The 21,954-nt window shown below is 33.6% G+C and overlaps 1 protein-coding gene across 3 annotated transcripts in view; it reads left to right on the forward strand.

Annotated features, from left to right (window-relative positions):
• The window catches only part of LOC118734040 (synaptic vesicle glycoprotein 2A-like), an 89,848-nt gene that overhangs the window by 44,700 nt on the left and 23,194 nt on the right, over positions 1-21,954 (forward strand). Inside the window, exon 1 of one of the 3 annotated variants that reach the window (XM_036463734.1) lies at positions 1,697-1,833. The exons of the other annotated variants lie outside the window; for them this stretch is intronic. The gene's annotated coding sequence lies outside the window, so the exon portion shown is untranslated. Of the gene's footprint in view, positions 1-1,696; positions 1,834-21,954 lie in introns of those variants that run through there. 3 annotated transcript variants of the gene reach the window in all.

A 21,954-nucleotide genomic window follows, 5' to 3' on the forward strand; every position in this document is an offset into this window, starting at 1 on the left:
CGAGAACATGGTTACATGCAGAATTTTAAATTAATTAATATTCTTCTCCATATAAAATGTACGAGTATGGCTTTATTAAATGTAAACTTATGCGAAAACCTAAATATTTCGTCAACCAAGGGTTAATTTTGGTGGCGTCGTGACAATTCGCAGAAATTTAATAATTTGTCTGCGGTTGGAGGACGGCGAGGGGAAGACGAAAGCAGAACAATCGTACATATTTATGCACATATTTACATTTATAAATGCACACATATTTATGCGTTTGTCTTCTTGGACGAATGAAAAATTTCATATACATATGTATTGATTTAGAGATTGCCGTTTCAGTAATGTGCCGTGGCGTGTACGCTAGAGGCGATGCAACTTTTTGGCGTCTCGCCGTTTGTCTTGGTTCAAATCCCGGACGGACCAAGTAATAAATTTTATTTTTTTTTTTTTAATTGTCATATCCATATTCGATTTTAAATTTTACTATTAGCTTTATTTAAAATAATATAAATGGATATGTAGGTACAAACGCATGCATAATTTCACATAATCGCTCAAATTTGCCAAAAGTTACTGAAAGCTTTATTGTAAATGTTTTCACTAAAATATTAGTTATTGGAATTAAAATTTTATGCGAATCCAATTTTTATTCCCATTTTTAGAAAGCGCAAGTATGTATATGCTCGTGCCACAACAATTATTTCATAAGTAGTTAATTTTAAACACAAATATGTATGTACACTGGCAAAGTGAGTGCATCCTGTTTTTTGTTTAATATTTGCAATGTTTTTAAGTTAAACTTTTATGTTATTTTCGACGGGAATTGCGGTTTTATGCATATAGCAAGTGCAATTTGTAAAAAAAGCGATAATTTTTTTTTATTTGTTTGCAAACGGTCATGCGCATTTTATTCTACAAGAAATTCCTTTTTATTTGGTAAAAAGTGCAAAAAGCCGTCAGCAATAAAAAATCATTAAAAATCAACCCGATTTTTTAGCCGCTTAAAACTTGATCTGGTTCCACTAGAATTAAAAAACCAATCTATCTGCGTACTCAAAATTTTTCTAAAAACTCAGATTAAACAGGTCAAAATTTAGACGAGAATTCGTTGAATTTTTCTATGTTCTGTGTAAAGTTTGAAAGTTTGACTTATGTAGTTTTAATTAAAGCATGAACCACATTTTTATAAAAAGATAATAAAAAAAATTTAATTGAAAAACATTGTAAATATTAAGCAAAAAACACCATGCACTCACTTTTGATTGCCAGTATATGTATGCATGTACATATGTGTGTAAACTTTATGCCAAACTATCATTATTTTAAATTGTATTTGCATCTTCAAGATAACAAGATAAAAAATTTTACAAAAATTACAAATTAATGAAAATTATGTGAAAATTTATCATATTTTCGTTTATTTGCTCACAAAGAACATCACATTTCATGTTGCTCAACATTTTATTATGTTATCAACATTAAATTCAACAGAATTTTTACATTCCGACTTGAACTTTTCTAACGCTGTTAATTTTTCGTCCGCGAATAGTTTCCACTTTCAGTTTGCACCTTCTCTATCTATCTAAGTTCTCTGGTTTTATTCATGCGTTATTCGCAACACCCTCCACAAAAAAAAAATTCTAAAAAGTCAACGGTAATTTTTAGCTAAATTTCTTTTACAGAGTTGCAAGCAAGAATGCTTCCTAATGAGCTACTTACAATAGCCACGTTAAAGCATGACCATGTTGACTAGAAGTTTACAAGTTGAAAGGACTGATGAAATTTTCGAAAATTTGGAAAAAATCTTGTCCCGGCAAATACCGGACATTTGGCAACGCTAATGTACGTATTTATATTGACCTTATTGCACATTTTTAAATCTTTATATACCCGTACCATGGTGAGTAATAAGGTTAGATCGATAGCGACGTTTTTGTTATAATTTTGACAAAATCCGCGGCCTTATTTCCCGTGCTACCGATCGTCCTTTTTATACTAGTTTTGTGGAAAAACAACAATAATTTACATATAGCTAGAAGAACTTCTGCTTAAATGCAAATTGTTGTTGTTCTTCACACCATTTTTCATGTATGTATGTTTGTTAGGGATAAATCTTGCAATAAATTTTTGTTCACCTTCCCGATGACCTAGAGACTTGAAACTTCAAAATTGACTCAGAACCCGATGACAATGCAATACGAAAGATGAGTTAATCCGATAGATGGCGCACAAGTCGAGATATTCGAAAACCTCGTATTTATAGTCCGATTTGGTTCATATTTAGAACGTATATTAACTACATGAAAAAGAATAACTCCACTAAAAATTTTGACGATAGGTGGCGCAAGAGTCTGGTAAACCAGTATTTATGGTGCGATTTCGTTCATATTTAGAAAGCTTGCTTTAAAAAAATTTGCTTTTACAATTGACTTATTATTTTTTGTTTGTTTGAATTTTAAGTTCTGTCGTTATTGCAGAGGACCATAGATATGTATATCAAATACCACTAAAAATATTTGCGTTATGTTTCCAATATTTTCTATATTTCTGTTCAGTATTCGAAAAGCAATGCAGTGAGAAATCAAGCATCTACTGTTCCCTTTTGCTCAGTGTTGAATTGCATAGTATGTTGTAAGGAAGTAGCACTTTTGTAAGGCCAATTTTCCCACAGGGTTGCTTGTATCAAGATACCTACTACAAACATATGCAAAATTACCCAATTACTTCTGATAATTGTTTACACGTCTCTTGATTCGCAAGTGGGTGCTTCAGCTTAAAAAAAATAGCGCGATTCAATGAGTTCGACCTAAATGTACTACACACATTATACCTACATACATACGTATACGTACATATTAGGGATGTTAATTTTTCAGTTTTTTCCGATCCCGGGATTTTTGGGATGTCGTTATCACAATCCCGGGATGCCGGGATTTGGATATTCATTACTTTTCAACAACTTAAATCGAAAAAAAATGTATTCTATATTGTTTGAGAAGCTCTCCTACCATGAAATAAATAAATGGATTTTAAACATACTTTTTTATTTAAAGTGGCGTTTTTATTTTTTCTCTCTTACGTCAGGATTTATTTTAAAGGTATGATTTCAAAGATATGATTAATTCCAAAAATTATTAAAAAAATGCAATGCAATGTAGAATAAAAATATGGGTACCAAATGCAAGAGGAAATTTCTTTAGAATTTAAAATAATTAAAATGTTTTGGATTCATAAGAACGATAAAGTTAGAAGGACGAAATTAGAGGATGTTATCGAGTTTATATAAGTCCTTAACATATAATTTTTTCAAAAACAAATATTGCGAAATTGCAAGGATAAAATTTTAAAAGGACATTTTCAATACTTACCAGTCCTTCTGCATCAAACACTGAATCTGTTTAACTTCTACAGAATTTCCTCTTTAATTTGATACCCATAGTTTTTCTGTAAGCTCATTTCTCTGAATTTTTTAAAACAATTTTGAATCACTGACGTCAGAGTGAAAAACTAAAAACGCAAATTTACTATTTTTGGCCCATGGTTTCGCGAATATATTGATATTTGTGTTAAAAATTTACTATCGCGCGGTATTATATGTATAATGAGCTAGACAATTATAAAAAAAGAAATATAGCCAATACTGGTCAAGGAAAGGAGTCTCTATTATTGCCATCAGTGCAAATTACAAATCCCGAAAATCCCGGGATTACTTGCCAACAATCCCGGGATTTTTGGGACCTTAAAAAGTACATATGTACATATCTGTGTTCGTATGGAAAAGTAGCTTATGTCGAAAGGCTGGCTTTAGTATAAATCGGCATTCGCAGCATACGATTGAGAATGACTCACTGGCGCTGAGCTGTTGTAGAACTTTTGGCAAATAAACGTGCAAGAAGTAGTTCCGATACTAGCAAGTCAATATTCTTATTAAGTCTCATCAAAAAATTCCTTGCCGTTTAAAGAGTAAAGGGAATGCCGCATTATACTAAAGCCAGCCTTTCGACATAAGCTACTTTTCCATATGAACACAGATATATACATAGTATGTACGGATGAAGTAGCATCTGTATAATTCTGTTATCTTAATAAATGAATTACGCTATCACCTTCCTTGCCTCATGATTAATACACTTATGTGCATACATAGTTTTTCTTAATATTTTCCTACAAAACATTATCAACACAACGCAAGTGGTTCAGCTTGTATGGAGCAATGGTGAAAACTATTTTCTTGGAAACTAAATGACATTTCGCAATAATGTGTGGTGCACTTTTTCTATTTATCCAGGCTAGGTTGGTAATGAAAATGGGTGAAATCGGCCTAAAACTGTGGTTGCCTTCCATATGTATAAAGAGTGAACTTTAAGAAAAAATGTAGTATTGAATAAATTGTTTAAAATGGGCGTGGCCAAGCCCACTTATCATGCAATATGTGTACCCGCCTAACCGATTTCATCCCAACTTAGTACACTCATTACTGTTAGCAACATTCAAAAACTCTTTGCAACTTTTTAACATCGGCCATTAACCACGCTGACCTCCCATGTACATATTGGTATATTCGAAAAATACAAATTCTACGATGTTTTACTATATAGAAACTCTAAATTTCTCAGGTTTGTATTTTGAAAAATGTGTGACCCGGAAATTTGATTTTTATAAAATAAATTGATTTTTATTAAAAGGTCGTAGGTATGGTACGGCTGAATTTAAGCTAAAAACTAAGCTATTTTAACTAGCAACTATGAAACAAACTAAACACAAGAAAATTACTTTGTGATACGATGGCAACATAAATTAAATGAAAATTTTAAAACGTCTAAAAGGCAAGTTACTAATCCCTTTGATGTCATGAGCTTTGCCGATGGTCTTATTTCCAACTGTGAAATCTCTGCTTTGATCTTGCGATCGCACAATACGCTCGATAAGACCTTGTAACCAGGGCTGCCAACTATCCTTGGCTATTAGGTGCCATATTGAGGATAAAAAAGTGCCAAAATGTGCCAAATAGAAAAATAAAATTGCCAAAAAAGGTGCTATTCTTTTAAATTGTTCCCATATAGCATTAACATTAGAAAAACATTCCTATAACAAAAGTCCAATGCCAAAGTAAGATAAACCAGTTGCATACACTAAAGAAATTAGAAAATTTTAGTTGAGAAGAAGAAGTACACGCAAAGGATTTCACAAAAATGTATTTAAATATTACTATTTTTCAAAAGTGCCATTTTGGCACTTTGTGCCAAATTTAAAGATAAGTGCCATTTGAAGCAAAGCAGGGCCAGAAATGGCACGGTTTGAGCCAAGTTGGCAGCCCTGACCACTACACTAAGTGCATTTTAAAATTTTCAGGCAATAGCCTCATGCGATAATCGATTATATTTTTTGTTGTTTGTGTGAAATATTTTATTATATTTTTATCAGCATTTTTCTTTTAATCAAAATATGTTGAAATAAAAGTGAAAATAAAAAAATAGTTTTCCAGACATAATGACGCGTAACGAAGATACAAGTGAATATGGTGCCAATATATTCCCTATAAGTACAGTTGCTTTGGTTCTGATATTATAAGCAATGTAGTTTTGTGGCACAATCCGTAGAGCTGAATGATTGATGATGATGAAACGCTCAAGTTCTGAATTTTTAATTATAAAACAACCAATTTATCTTGACGGTGACGTAACTTGGAAAAAGCGGCTCCTTTAACGAGGTCTTGAATGTTTGCCGAAAGCAGTGATTGCATTGTTCAACTTTGCGTTCAACTCAACGCAGGGTTGCATGGAAAAAAAGTTGAATGGCTAAAAATATCAATATGTGAAAGATATCAAAATATTCGCCATAAAAAGTGTTTGCATTGTTCACCTTTGCTTTCAACAAAGTTGGTCGCCAGCCAACATTTAGCCATTCAACCTTTTTTTCGTGCAACGCTGCGAAATGTTGAACGCAAAGTTGAATAATGCAAACACTGCTTAAGCACCAATAGCGAAATTCCGCATATCCTATAACGCGCTTCATGATCATTTTTGCCATTTTGTATATGCATAACCTAAAGATAATTTAGGTAGGCTGTCTTAAGTGAAGCCATTCTAAAAGACTTACCCAACAAGGACTGAAAAAAGTGCTTCCCTGCATGCTTCCTAGAAAGGTGTTTCCTATTTACAATTTACGCGAATATACTTAAGAATATGTTATATTATATGATTTTTATGAATTAAGAAAAACTTTGAAAGAACTTCTTCAAACGGCGTACTACAAAAGCCCTTCCGAAAGCTATTTTTAACCGACTTCCAAAAAAGGAGGAGGTTATCAGTTCGTCGGAAGGTAGTGTCTCAGAGGTGGTCCCATACTAATCTGGTTAAGATCCGATCAGTGGATCGTGAGATATATATATATATATTTTTTTTATATGAGAGTTGAAGTCGGTTTTTTTTTTGCTAAAAATTACTTGTTTGAGTAGCGAAAGCAGACGTTCTTCAATTTGTGCCGCTCCATACAAAAAATGGAGGAGAAAGAAATAACGTTCAGAAAGGCCTTTTGGACAAGATTTTAGCTCCTGATATTATCTACTGGTAGTATAAACTAAACAGAAAGAAGATAAACCCACCAGATATTTAACATGTTAGAAAAAACGTGTCGTTATCAGTTTTCGGCTACTAATGACAGAAAACTTAACCTTTTTTCATAGCAAAAATCTTCTAAAAATTAGAGAAGTGTCTGCATTGACCTTCATTAAAAAACATGACAAAATAAAGAGGACACCAGGACAATTTGTCTAAATCAGGACAATCTAACTTTATAACAAGGTGACAACCCTCTGCAAAATATTTTCAAACCACAACCTACTTTCGTCTGATGTCCAAATCAGGATTTCAATTTTCCGCCTTTTTTAAATCGAACTTGCTTTTTGAACCAGGTGGCAACCCTCCTACGAATAATTAAAAAATAAAGCTTTATCAAAACCATTTTGATCGATGCTCATAGTGTAATAATTGATTTAACTTAAAAATAATTTGAACTTAATTTTTTTGTCAGCTGGCAACTCTTTTTGAAAAATCAAAAAGTTATTGCACATCCACCGACCAAGCCCTTTAATTTGGTACCTCATTTTGTAAAATCGAACAAACGGTACATATCTGATATGACGAAAGAATTTTGGCGTATTATCTATACTAATAATTATATAAAGAGAAGTCCCTTTTTTTTGTAACAGGTAATCTCGCGAACGGCTGGTCAGATTTTCATGAAATTTTGTATACAAATAGCTTTCGGTAGCCACCATGTTTTAGGCTAAAAACATTTTACTTTTTTTCGGGTAGGTGGACCAGGAACCGGTCTAATCGAAAAAATCTTATTATAGTCCGATTTGCTTCAAATTTAGTACGTAAGTAGCTTTTTAGCATATATGACCCATTTTTTCCGGAAAGTGGCCCAGGGACCGATCTATTCAAAAAAATCGAATTTACGGTCCGATTTGCTTAAAATTCGGAGCGCAGATAGCTTTTTAGCATGTGATCAATTTTTTCCGAGAAGTGGAGCAGGGACCGATCTATTCCAAAAAATCGCATTTATGGTCCGATTTGCTTAAAATTCGGTACGTAAGTAGTTTTTTAGCATATATTAGGATGTATGGTCCATTTTTTCCGAGAAGTGGACCAGGGACTGATCTATTCGAAAAAATCGTTTTTACGGTCCGATTTGCTTAAAATTCGGTACGTAGGTAGCTTTTTAGCATATATTAGCATATATGATCCATTTTGTCCGAGAAGTGGACCAGGGACCGATCTGTTCGAAGAAATCGTATTTATGGTCCGATTTGCTTAAAATTCGGTACATAGGTAGCTTTTTGCCTGGATAAGCTTATAGATTCCTGTTTTCCAATTTTCATGCAATTTCGAATATAAATAGCTTTAAGTAACGACCATATCAAGGGGCGAATTCGTCACTAGGCAAGATTTTTTTGCGCCAATCAGAAAGAACGGATACTGTCAAAATATAATTATAATATATAATATATCTCAACTAATTTATATTTAGAAAGCCGTTTGTTAGTTTTCGCAAGGCTCGAGAGCGGCTGAACCGATTTTTTTGAAACTGCCACCTGCCGCACGTGTCCCAAGGATGGTTTTAGGCTGAAAAAAAATCTATATGTAAAGGGGGCGTGGCACTTCCCATACAAACCGAATTTCTCATGCTACATATCTCTGAAAGTGTGCATGGTAGAGTTTTGGAAATTGGTATGGAGATATACGAAATCAATCGCATACCCTTGGAGAAAAATTTTAGCTATAGTAAAAAGGGGTGTGACATCTCCCATACAAACCGAATTTTTCATACTGCTTATCTCTGGAAATTTTTTGGTAGAGTTCTAGAGTTTTGTATGGAGATGTACGAAATAAATCGCATACTCTTGGAGAAAAATTGGAACTATTGGAAAAGGGGGTGTGGCATCTTCCATACAAACCGAATTTTTCATACTGCCTATCTTTGGAAGTGTTCATGGTAGAGTTCTGGAACTTGGTGTGGAGATATACGAAATCAATCGCATACTCATGAAGAAAGAGGGCAGCTGTTGGAAAGGGGGGCGTGGCTCCTCCCATATAAATCGAATTTTTATACTGCATATCTCTAAAAGTATTCATGGTACAGTACTGGAACTTCGTATGGAGATATGTATATAGTTGAAATCAAGCCCATACTCATGGAGAAAATTTGGGCTATTTAAAAAGTGGTTTGACGCCTACAAACCTACCTACCTTTAGCTATCTTTGAATGAATTTTTTTATTCTTCTGTAGGTGTGTTTGTGAGTGAAATCCTCCTAAATGGTTGTACGGATTTTAACGTAACTTTTTGTGTATTTAAGTGTGTCTCTGGATGGTTTAGTTTCACAATTTAATCCGACAGTTGGCGCTGTGGTTGAGTTATTACTAAAAATCTTATTCATGATCCGATTTGGCTAATGTTTTAAATATGGATGCAATACTATTGCAAAAACGTGCTGCCAAGTGGTGCTGAAGTCGAACTATTACTAAAAATAGCCAAGTGAGAAAAGGGGCCGTGAAGGTCAGATTAAATCGACCTTTTGCACCATTGAGTATATCGACGGTCCTGCGTTGCAATTGGCCCAATTGATGTGATTTTCCAATATTATTATGCGTTCAAACTTTTAAGGTACAGAACAATGATTCGCACCCATTTTGATTTGGCACCTACTATACTGTAAAGCTTCTAGGACATTCACTATAGAACCGGGTCATTGTTGCCGCCAGGGAGTGAAGAGGAAAAAATTTATTTCGCTTTGCGAATAACCGTGCTATGAAATGCCGCACAACTGGAGAATTTCAAGAACGGATATAACACTTTCCTTAGGTTATTTAAAGCGGCAAATGACCACCAAACCTTAATCTTAGCAGACAAATGTGCCAATGAAAATCGTAAACGTGAATTGTTGGTGAAAATGTTGGACCAAAAAGTTTCAATAAAATATATAAAAATTTTGGGCGGGACGAAGTTCGCCGGGTCTGCTAGTACATTCATATGTACATATCCCACACCGTATTTTAAAGTCACAACTCAAAATAATACATTTGACAGAAAATGCAAAAAACTATTTTTTAGCACATGATAATCATATGGGCAGGGCGACTTTACCTTAGGTTTTTTTTAACAAATTATAACAAAAATTGTTCCAGCTTTTGCTGAAAGGTAAATTGAAGCTCTGCGTACATTTTTGGCGCATAATCTCAAAAATGCCAAATTTTGAGTTGTGACGCTTTTGAATACGGTGTGCGATATGTACACAGATTACTAAAAGAAAACCAGATTCACAATAACTAGAATCAGTATATGTACGTATGTATGTATTTACATACATACGCTGCGATTAAGTTATAAATATAGCGCCATTTTTGCCTGAAAAACAAAATCGCTTTTAATTCCGTCGAAAAATTTTTCCGAGCCAAAAGAAAAAATACGTGTCTCATTATTTGGACCAACAAACAATGTATTTGAGTTTGGTCGAAATTAAAAATCATGCTCGTACCTGACCGGTTGTCTGGAAATGGAAAGCATCAGCTACAACATTTGAGCATAGCCTTTATGCATATCGAAACGTAAGACGTATTCTACGTCAAAACATTAGAGACTATGCAAGAACCAGGGATATAGCGAAATATGTGCAAACCACTTTAGCCAAGATTTTTTAAACGTTGAAAAGGAAAAAGATATTAACACAAATTGGCACAATAAAGTCCCAGAATAATATTTAAAAACAGCCCTCCGCACTATGCCTGAAAACTAAAACAGGCCAATCGTTATGGACACGAGTGTTTTCTATAAAAAAATTTCTTGGAAATTTCGACAATATCTATGTGAGTGGAAAACAATATTTGCTACATCCGAAAATATAGCTTTTCTTTTTACTCCATCAGTTCGTATTTCATTCCGCACACAGTAGTAATAATAAAGACTTCCATAAGAAAATATATTTACTTGCGTTTGATGAACTCCTTGTTAATTGCTTGCCAAACGAAAATATAACGGCGCGCTGGCGGGTCAGTGGCGGGACAACTCATCTGTCAAGAGCAAAACATTATCTTTCTCACACATAAAACAACTTTATATAAACACGATGTGAACGTGCACTTTGATACTTATTTCATTTTCGACACAATGTTACTATATTGTTATTATTTCGGAAATTTTTATTATTAGTTCTAACCCTAACAACGGCACGCAAAGTACCCGAAAATATGCATTTGCAGTAAATGCTAAAATATACTCTAAGAAATATAACTCAAACTTTATATTTTTTGAAAGAAGTTTAAGCATTTAATCAGCGTGTTGCTAATATGTCTGACAAAAAACATGCCCAAACATATTTTGGGTTACCCTAATAATAATTGCCTGTCAATCAATCACAGGCTAGACAATGTGTATATTTTTCAATTTTTACCCCGACTGAACCACTGTGCAGCGTACCTAATCAGCGCGTCAATTAATTCTAATTTTTTTTACTTGTCACTTTTTGATTCATACAAGTGTTAATGGTATTGATTGCTTTGACATTTATGATGAGGGATCAAAGTTAGTGATATGATAAAATAAAAGTAAATACCTACTTATGCATATGTCAACCGTTGTAAACAACACATTAGACAGATACTGCCATTAATAGAGTATTAAAACCCAATCAATATTGGCTAAGAACAAGAAAAAACGTAAGAAGAAAAAATTGGTAACAATAAATTTTGAATCAATTCGACATATTTATTGTCTTAAACCCCCTGATTCCTTTAAAAACAAATCTTGCAACTTTGCAAAGAAAAGATTTAATCAAAATAATTTGCCTTAAGTTTGCAAACACTCCGAAACACACGCGGGGCGGAAGTGTAGGCACTATTCCTCATTAATAACGGATGTAGAATTATTTTTTCTTCTTCGCCTAAATGTATGCTTTTTAATAAGGAACGTAATTCTTCCAAAGAAATGTTACGCTGCTGTTAGATCAGAGAATGTTAACAGAGAATGTTAATGTAATGAGAACAGAGAATGTTAATGTAATGAGAACAGAGAATGTTAAGTAACATTTTTTCAAGTACTAATTAGAAGATCTGAGATGCGAGAGTTCACCACTGAGATCAAGGAATTCGCCACGGCAATTTTAACTACCATATTCTATGGTGAAGTGAGAGGTTTGTGGCAAATTTAGAAAAATTACCTGCCGTTGGTGATACATATTTGCAAATATATGTCGCCACCTTGTGAGTGCCGTGGTGCATGCTGCAAAAACCGAGCTTGCTTTTTGCCATTTTTTTTGCGCTGATTCAAAAACCAGTGGAAAGGGTGGTATTTTTTTATTTATTAAATTCTATTCTTTCTGTATTTTATTAAAACATATATCGCTAGCTTAGAGTGAAAAGTTGCTAAGTCCTATTTTAAAAATGTTACAGGAGAGGAAACAAAAAAATTCTTACAGCCATTTTCTTCAAGCATTTCGCAAAATTTTTAATATAACATTTTGGCTTTATATGAATCAGAGGAATTCGATCTTTGTTAAAAGATTTCGTTCTATTTTGGCCTTATCGGATTTTTGGTGCTTTACTGACTTAGCAAATTTTTCTTTCATTGAATTTAAACGAAAATAAATAATACGAAATACCTTTATCCTTTTCGACACAATACATTTTTAACTTCTCTAGCCTCCTGTATCAAAATATGAGTTTTCATAAAAGTGGACTTAGCAACTTTTCAATCTAAGCTAGAGGTATGTACATAAATGCGTGTGTAAGTATGTTTGCATATGCAAATCCATCATTCAATGAAAATGTTAATACCTACATATGTAATTAGAATTTTTTTTTGCAACAAAGTAAAAGGAACCAAATAAAAATATGTACATATTATGTATGTGAAAATTTAGGCGAAATAAATTGACTTTTTTCAACTTGACAAAATTTTAAAGTTTATAAAAAAATAAATATAAAAACAAATATAAATATCCGCTAATACGAAAACAAATTAAAAAATTTTACATTGAAAGTATACACAAAATTTAAAATTACACAAGCATTAAAAAATTTCGAGACATTACTATCGATAGTGTCGGCATTTTCGATAGTTTAGGCCACGACCATCGATAGTTGTCCAGCTCTAATGGAAAGCACTGTCAAATAATTTGCGATTCATAATTCAAGTGTTTGGTAAAAAAAATATATAGTAGAACTCATCTGCTTTTTGTAAAATTGTCTAAAATATTAAATTAGGCGAGTACTTAATCTATGTTATATATGGACCACACTAAAAGCTCCTTTTCTTATAAAAATTCGTGACAAACGTTGTACACCCGTGACAGAGGAATTTCGGTTTTTTTTTATTATAATAAAGCAATCATTTTTGTTGTAGTTTTGGCTTTGTTTGTATTCGTGGTTCTTTGTTTTATTATAAGACATCAAGTTCACACAGAAAAGCGAAAGAAATTCGCAGAGTTTCCGTAGAATATATTTGCTTCAAAAAATTAAAACGCATTTTCAGTACCTATTCATCCTAGTAAATAAACCAAAAAACTTTGTTTTTAAATTCTTCAGAATTGTCTCTCCCATTTGGTACCCATATTGTTATTCTACATAGCGCTGATTTTTTTAAATAATTTTTTTAATTAATCATATCTTTAAAATTTCAAAGCCCTTTGAAAAAAATCCTGACGTCAGAGAAAAAAATTAAAAACGCTGTTTTACTATATTTGGCGCATAGTTTCGTGAGTATATCGATTCTTTCGTGTGTTTTGATTTTTTTTTTTGTCAGTGAAATCAAATTATCTTAAAAAATTTAATTTATTTTATTAATCAGAAAACTGATTGATTATAAAGCTGAATAATTGCTGATATATATTGTTTTATTTAAAAATAGAAGAAAAAATTATAAGTGGCAGATATTTCGACAAGTAAATATGAACAAATAAAATTCAAAATTAAAATACATATGAGAAAATTAAAAATGTATACATACATACGCCCATGCATAAGTACCTATGTATGTACATATTAACAACGCGCATGCGTGCATATGTATGCAAATGCGCATAATCATAAATAATTAATCACTTCTAATCACTAAACAAAAATCTACAAATATCAAAACGAAATACTTCTGCACATACATACAAATACTACAACTAGAAACATACAGGCGCCACGTTTACTTTTCCCCGAACTCCCGCTTCTATCGAGCAAGAAATTCATTCATAAAAGCAAAAACTTCCATTCACAAACTCGCGCGCACCTCGCACACTTGCCCCGCTACAAACATGAGCCGTCCACAAGTAGATTTTCGTCGCGGCGTTGACAAAATCTAAAAATCTAATGATATATAAAATATAATGATACGAAAAAAGTGCTAATAAACCATTACGTAAAAAGAACAGGAAAAAATATATAAAAAAAAAATTCTGAAATAAAAAGAGTTTATTTATTTAAAAAGTTTATTCAATATAATTTTACTAAATGCTTTTTTATTTTATTACTATTTTTTAATTTAATTTAATTTAATTTAATTTTATTTTATTTCATTAGTTTATTTTGTTTTATTTTATTTTACTAGTTTATTTAATTTAATTTGATAATTTTATTTTATTAGTTTAATTTACTTTCATTATTTTATTTTATCAGTTTATCTAATTTAATTTGATTATCTTATATTATTAGTTAATTTTATTATTTATTTTTATTTACTGTAATTATTCTATTCTATTTTATTTTATTTTATTTTATTAGTTTATTTTACCTTATTATATTTTATTTAATTTGATTTTTTTATATCATAAAAATGTGCAGTTCTTAGTTATAAACAGGGACGGAAAATAATCATAATTTTTTAAATTTTAACCAAAAAATCAACAAGTTATAAGCGACATATTTTCTACTGGAATTTATAATGATTTTTTATTTTTCGAGTTCAACCAATAAAGATTTCATACATTTAATAATTAATACTTGGGGTTTTTCCACTCAAAATAAAATTATTATTAAACAATTTTTTTTTTATAAAAAAATAGTGATTATTTTAAGATTTTAATTTTTTCGCTCAAAGATAAAAATTATAGAGTTTTATTTTTTCAAGTTTCAAGAGTAATGATTATTCAAAAAATTCAAAATGTCCTTTTCTGAGGTAGCGACACTTTAATAAAAGGAATAAATCCCGAAATTTTTAATAATAATTACACTGGTCTACAAGGGTTTTGCGAATAAGACGGGACCTGGTGTTTCCGAACGGATTTTTCGTGCTGAACACGAATCTGGGGTCCAAAACTTCCCATCACGTCACGTTTTCGAGAAAAAAGGGGTTGAAACCCCTAAAAACAGCGTTTTTGGCCATTTTTGAAAAATTGTAGAGCTGAACCCTGACGTGCTACAAACTTTGTATATGTCAGAAATTAAAGGCTAAATCGTGCCCTTTCGAATGAGCCCTATGCCGAATTAATCGCATGCACCCTTAGATCAGGGGGTGTATTTGTGTCTAGGAGTCCAATTTTTATATCCACCATATTCGACCCGTCATCTTAAATTTTTAAAATCTAACTGCAGATTCGTAATCAGCGACTTTTAATATAGTTAAAACCTTGGCATTATTAATTTTCTATGATCGTTTAAGATTAAATTCTTTCTGTGATCAATTTTTCCTGCACCCCTTCTCGAAAACGTGACGTGATGGGACATTTTTGACCCCGGATTCGTGTTCAGCACGAAAAATCCGTTCAGAAACACCAGGTCCCGTCTTATTCGCAGAAAAAAAGTTGAAATTTGTAGACCAGTGTTACCTATAACTAATTATTATTTTTAAGCGAAAAAAAATAAAGTAATGATTAAATGCTTATTTGGTTTTATAAATCCATATTTTGGTACAAATGGATAAAAGGCTTGATGCCAGAGTTCCAAGCCAGAAACTCTCATCTTTGGCACAAATGTACAATCATATATTTTTTTAATTAATTTAATTTTTTATTTAATATTTACATACATACACACACTTTTCAAATAACGACAACCGCGCGCTTACAAGATTTTTTCTTTTGACAACTTTGGACCTTAGTTAATTTGCTTTCATTTTACCCTTCCCCATTTTTTTACATTTTGGCGCATTTGACAAAATCTAAAAATAGTCAAATTACATTTTTGGTATTTTTTTACCATTTCTCCGCTTTTCTTATAAAAAATCTAAAAATGGCCAATTTTCATTTTAGCCTAACGGTATATCTAATGTGACCAACTATTTCATAGCTCAAAGAAGTACAGGTAAGGTTGGGTTAATTTAACGCAGCGAGCCGATTATGAAATTTCGAATACGACTAATTTCGATACCTGAGAGCTCAGTGTTTGTTCAGAAGTGCGAGCGAAACTGCTTCCATCTTAGCTTCGCGAAGGTTGGACAGTCTAAAAGAAAGTGTGAAGATGATTCCACTTCATCTTCCTCGTGACAGCTGATACAAAAGGATCAGTCGAAATTCCTAGTCTCACCGCATGAATACCAATCGCGCAATAGCCGGCCAGAAGCCCCATCACTAGCCCTTGAGTAGTAACGTGTTTTAAAGTGCCCTATAAAAACATTTGCTGCAGCAGAGAAACGTCTTCTTTTCCTTTTTTTATGTCACAAAAGGACCCGGTTTCCCTTAGCCTAATAGCAGTTCGTGCTGCAAAAATTCTGTCTGCAATATCCGCAGAAAATCCCTAGGGGAAACATGAGAGCCTTTTCCAACCTTAGGGATGAACGCAAAACTGACTACCCTCAAAGCCTTGGGGATGTACGCGGTCCTCACGCAGTTCGCATAAATAGGATTGCACGACACCTTCAGAGCCCTTTGCAGCTACGCAGGTATGATGCGATCGGTCGCCGGCGACTTTAATGGTTTGAACGAATTTATTGCCCAGGCCATGTGACGATCGTCCAGAAGATCGGAGAAGTACAGGACCTGGGGGAAGATTCTGCGACAATTTTCGAATCGCTATCGATCTTTTTGACGCAAAAACAGGCTGACTTCCAAAACGTATCAATACAATGTTTGGAAACTGTTACACTGCGGCATTCAAACTGTTTTCATATGCAGAGTTGCGACACATTGCAACCATATACATTGCATATTTTAAATATTCAATATAGCAATGAACATTTTCTCTGAATTGTCCATTTCTAAAACACCAATGGTAACCAATAAAAAACGAAGCATCAACTTTGTTTCTGATGCGCTGATTGCTCTAGCGATGCGTTTCGATAACTTTTCGGATGCGTTTTGGAACAGTATACGTTGTCAATATTTTGTAGTTCGATGTTATGGAACCTTATACATTGTACGTATGCAAAGCAATTGACGTTTTTGCACTTGTTTAGTGTGATACTAATATTTGTTTTGAATTCTCAAATACACTAATGAGAGTTCCATCGAGAAAAAATCGCCTGGCAAAAGTGTAATTCGGCGAATAAAAAGTTTACAAATATTCTACCACACTTTGTTAGAGATCTACCACTGTCTAATTTGGTTTCTGAAGTGACAACACTGCTAAAATCTCTTCCGAAAGTTATTTCTTAAATTTAATAATTAACTGAACATCTCTACAGAATAAATTTTATAAAGTTAGCTCTGGCCAATCAATTTAAAAGTGAAATTGCATCTCTATTAGTTGTTTATGTAAATATTTTTCGTCGTAATTGTTTGAGCCCCTTTTTAAATTAAAACAGATCGTGGATCACGGCATCCGTGATCGAATGAAATTCGAATCGAACTTTTTTAACGAATACAGAATTCGACAGCGAGTTCGTTTCTTCAGTTTAAATTGTATTTGAGAGAAAAAAACGGTTGCCATTTCATTTCATTCGATTCGAATAAAGGCAAATTCAGACAAGGTGGTAGCGGCAATAAAATAACAAAAAAATACACTAATAAATTATACGCACGATGACAATCAGAACACAAAAAATTTACACAAGGCACATTATTTTGACAATAGGCGCGATTCGGGTTAAAATTAGCTGCTCCCATAACACTACCTTGTATGAATTCGCCCTTAATTCGAGTCCAATTTCATTCGATCACAGATGCCATGACTGGGGCCCAGTTTTATGTATACCAAGGCGGTAAGGAGAATACATAAACAACAACCACATGTGTTTTGTATAACGGATTTACGTCAAATCTCAATTCGCCCAATGGTTACATGTATTTTTTTTGCCTTTGATGGGTGTGCTGCCAAATCAGTAAAAGCGAAAACAAAATACATGTAAGGCGAAGAAATCAACTGATCACCATCTAGTATAAATTCGCCTTGATTTGTACGTTTTTTGTTGAAGGTTTTATTGGCGTGAAATACATTTTTTGTTGTTTTATAAAATAATACAATTTATCCGAGGCGAATTCATCTACAGTGATAGCAGAAGTACAAAAAGAAAAATTTCACAAACATATCTTACGCATAATGACAGTAAGAATTACAACAAATACATAATTTTGACATTAAGAACCACCGATGAGAAAATCCAGCTGCTCTGGTAACACCTTCTATTAATTCCATTTAATTTATCCCATATGAGTAAAAACTGTCTAATATTGTTTCTTTAAAAAACCTACTGACTTCTACCATTTTTTTGTATGTAAAATCTGCCACTATTAATCTTTTCGAAGTCCTTGCAGTGGCCACGTGTTGATTTTTTTAATATTCGTAACATTTTTCGAGCCAAATTTTTTTTTATATTTTTTTATAAAAATACCGTCCAAGCTTTAACCAAAACCATATATCTAATTCATAGTTACAAACTTTATACAAAATTTAGGAAAATTCAGCAAATTTTCATCAAGATTTCCACTTTTTAATCCGAATCTCTAGAACATTTTTGAGTATGTACTTTTATTGCCCGTACAATTATAGTCTAAAGAAGTGTAAGTTTCAACTGGCTAAAAAAATGGCGTTGAATTTGAAATTTTTTTTTGGAGACTGCTTTTGCGATTTTTTTATATAACAAATCCAATTTACAAAAACTGGCGTTGATTTTTTGAAATGTTGTTGCTAAAGGTCTCCCGCACTTTCTTTAATAAGAAATGATTTATTATATTAAAAAAAGGTCAAAAATACTTTAAAAAAAACCAAAATTCTCAAAAATCAACGGGATTATTTATCGGTTTGAAACTTGCACTTCAAATTGTAAAATTGAATGGGTTATAAACCTGCAGCCCGAAAGAACAACTGGTACGATGAGGAGTGTCAAGAAGCTGCAGAGGAAAAAGATGCCGACTACAGGGCCACGCTGCGATCGGACGCAACGCGAGCCATGTGTAACTGATACAGGGAACTGAAGAAGGAAGGGAGAGGTATTTGCGGCATTAAGAAGAGAGAAGCCGAAATATGTGAGTGCGAAGAGCTTGAAATGTTGGCCGTCAGGAAAAATGCCCAAAAATTTTAACAGACTTAGGCGACTTACTGAAGGTTTCAAGACCACGGCGAACTGCTGTAAGAATAACTATGGCAACCTAGAGACTGATGTCCATAACGTACTTTAATTATGGAGGGACCACTTTTCCACCCTATTGAATGGCAGCAGCACTTAAAGTAATGGAGAAGTGGAACCCGAGCCTCAAGTCAATGACGACGGAGTCGGATGTCCCACCGTCTGAGAATGACGAGGTAGAATAGCGATTACGCGGCTGAAAAACAACAAAGCTGCTGGAGCTGCAGCCTGCCAGCGGAGCTATTGAAATACGGCGGTGAGGAGCTGATAAGGTGCATGCATCAACTCTTATGCAGAATATGGTCCGACGACTGTAATTTAAGTGTGCTCTGTCCAACAAGAAAGGCGACCCGGCAATACGTGCCAACTACCGCGGGATCAGCCATATAAGCATAGGTTACAAGATCTTATCGAGTGTATTGTGTGAAAGGCTAAAGCCTGCCGTCAACAAACTGATTGGACCTTATCAGCGTGGCTTTCGGCCTGGCAAATCCACCATAGATCAGGTATTCACGATACGCCAAATCCTGGAAAACAACCGCGAGAATAGGATCGACACACACCATCTATTTGTCGATTTCAAAGCCGGTTTCGATAGCACGAAAAGAAGTTGCCTTTATGCGGACATCGGCACGTGCTTCACCCATATATCGGTAATTTCAAAGAACTCAAAGCTAGCTATATTTTGAGGGAGTATGTTTTGTCCGATTTCAAAAATATTCAACACTGTGCTTAAGGAGGCTAACCACAATGTGTGTATCAAATTTAGTCGAGATCGGTCGAGTAGTTTTTGATAGGGATGGGCACCGTTTTCAAAAAATCTGTTTTTTGATTAATCACGGTTTTTCATTGAGGTTTTAAACCTTCTAAAAAACTGGATTAAAAACCTGATCTTTTCGGTTTACCGAAAAAAAACCGAATTATAACAAGTAAGAAAGTCTAAGTTCGGGCGGAGCCGAACATTAAATACCCGGCGCATGTATTAAATATATGTTTTCACCTTTCCGCAAGCTACCGCTAGATGGTAAGCCAGGGTGTATCAAATTTGAGTAAGTTAGCGTCCTTAAATTTCGAAATATTTAAATTTCAAGCATTTCTGAAATTTATAATTATATGAAAAGCGGCCGTAATTTTAGGCCGATTTCAATAATTTTCAACGGCTTGCTTTTATGTGGCAAGCACAATAACCATACCGAGTTTGGGACAAATTGGGAGAACGGTTACCGAGATACATATATGTGATCATAAGTGGGCGGCGCCACGCCCATTTTCAAAATTTTTCTCATAAACGCATCTTGGTAAAGAATTGTTGCAAGCGTCAATTTTGAATAAATTAGCTTTAATATTTACTGATTTATCGAAGATTTTGTATTTCTCTAAATTACCGTTATATGGGATGTGGGCGTGGTTATTGTCCGATTTTAAAAAATTTCGGCCGTTTGGTATGCTGTACCAAGGCCAACAACTGTGCCAATTTTGGAAGAAATTGGTGCGGCGGTTACCAAGATATACACATGTAACCATAAGTGGGCGCGGCTACGCCCATTTTTCAAAAACTTCTAATATTCTTATTTCTCGTCTAAAAATTATTATAAATATCAATTTTGAGTTAAATAATCTTCAGTAGTTAATAAAATATCGCAGTTTTCGTATTTCTGAAAATTACCGTTATATGGGAGGTAGGCGTGGTTATTGTCCGATTTTGCCCATTTTCAATACCATCCGTCCTACGCCCGAAAGAAGTACACGTACCAAGTTTCGTTAAGATATCTTAATTTTTACTCGAGTTATCGTGTGCACAGACGGACGGACAGACGGACGGACGGACGGACGGACAGACAGTCACCGCTTAATCGATTTCCCTTTTCATCCTGATCATTTATGTATACATTTGTCTATATCTATCTCGATTCGTTTTGCCTGTTACAAACAACCGTTATGTGAACAAAGTTATAATACCCTTGTGCACAAGTGCGCTCGGGTATAAAAATACTACAAAAATCCAAAAAAAGTTGATATCGAATTAAGTTAAGTTTTCACTTACACCTATATGTATTTTTTCTTCTTTAAAATTTACTTACTGCTGTGCAACGCAAATCAATTAAAAGAATATTTTTGCTTTATTTTGTATAACAACTTCATTTCCAAAAATAAGAAATATAATAAAGCGTTTGGCATATTTATGCAAAAACAAACTTCATTTCACAAACAAAAACTTTTTGTAATAAAAACATAAGATAAACACATATGTAAGTACATGCACGTACACTAAAGTTTGTGAGTTAGGGTATGTGTACATACATATCAATATACGCGTGTACATGTACGTAATTTAAATATACTAAATCACTTTAATCTTTCAAAAACCTTTCGATTACTTTAAATATTCCAAAATTCGTCGTTAAGTGATCCTAAAAATACGAGGTTATTGGCATGATTGGGAGTAGGCTTCTCTTGTCCGAGCATACATTATTTAAAGTGGACACAACCCTTTCAGATGCTACTGAAGCAGAGCAAACAGTCAAGTATTTCATTGCGATTGGATAAATCGTAGGAAATACACTTCGGTTACTAGCCCAGTACTTAACAAGAGTCCTGATAACGAGGTGCAATTGGCTGACTTAAATAAAATTTTAGTTCCACTGGGAAACTGTTACCGTCGTTAAAACCGATATTATTTTGAGTCGAAAATTCATCGTGGACATCCCACAAGCTATAGTCCTTAGGTTCGGAGGTGTCAGATCTGCTATGAGCAACTGGAGAATTTCAAACTTTAGCTGTTCGCTGTTCAATTTGCTTTTTAATAAAATCAATTGCATTTGCACAATTTATCGGCGATTGGAAATGGGTTTTCTTAAACCTAGGGTCAAGAACAGTGGCAGTGGCGAGCAGTATATTGCTTTCTAATGGCAGTAGCCGACATTTTACCTGCTGTAGCAGTACATCTTTCAGTTGTATGGTTTATGGATAAGTGACAC

Source organism: Rhagoletis pomonella, unplaced genomic scaffold (genome assembly GCF_013731165.1).
Source record: "Rhagoletis pomonella isolate Grant_MI unplaced genomic scaffold, Rhpom_1.0 Rhpom_scaffold_00002, whole genome shotgun sequence".
NCBI lineage: Eukaryota > Metazoa > Arthropoda > Insecta > Diptera > Tephritidae > Rhagoletis > Rhagoletis pomonella.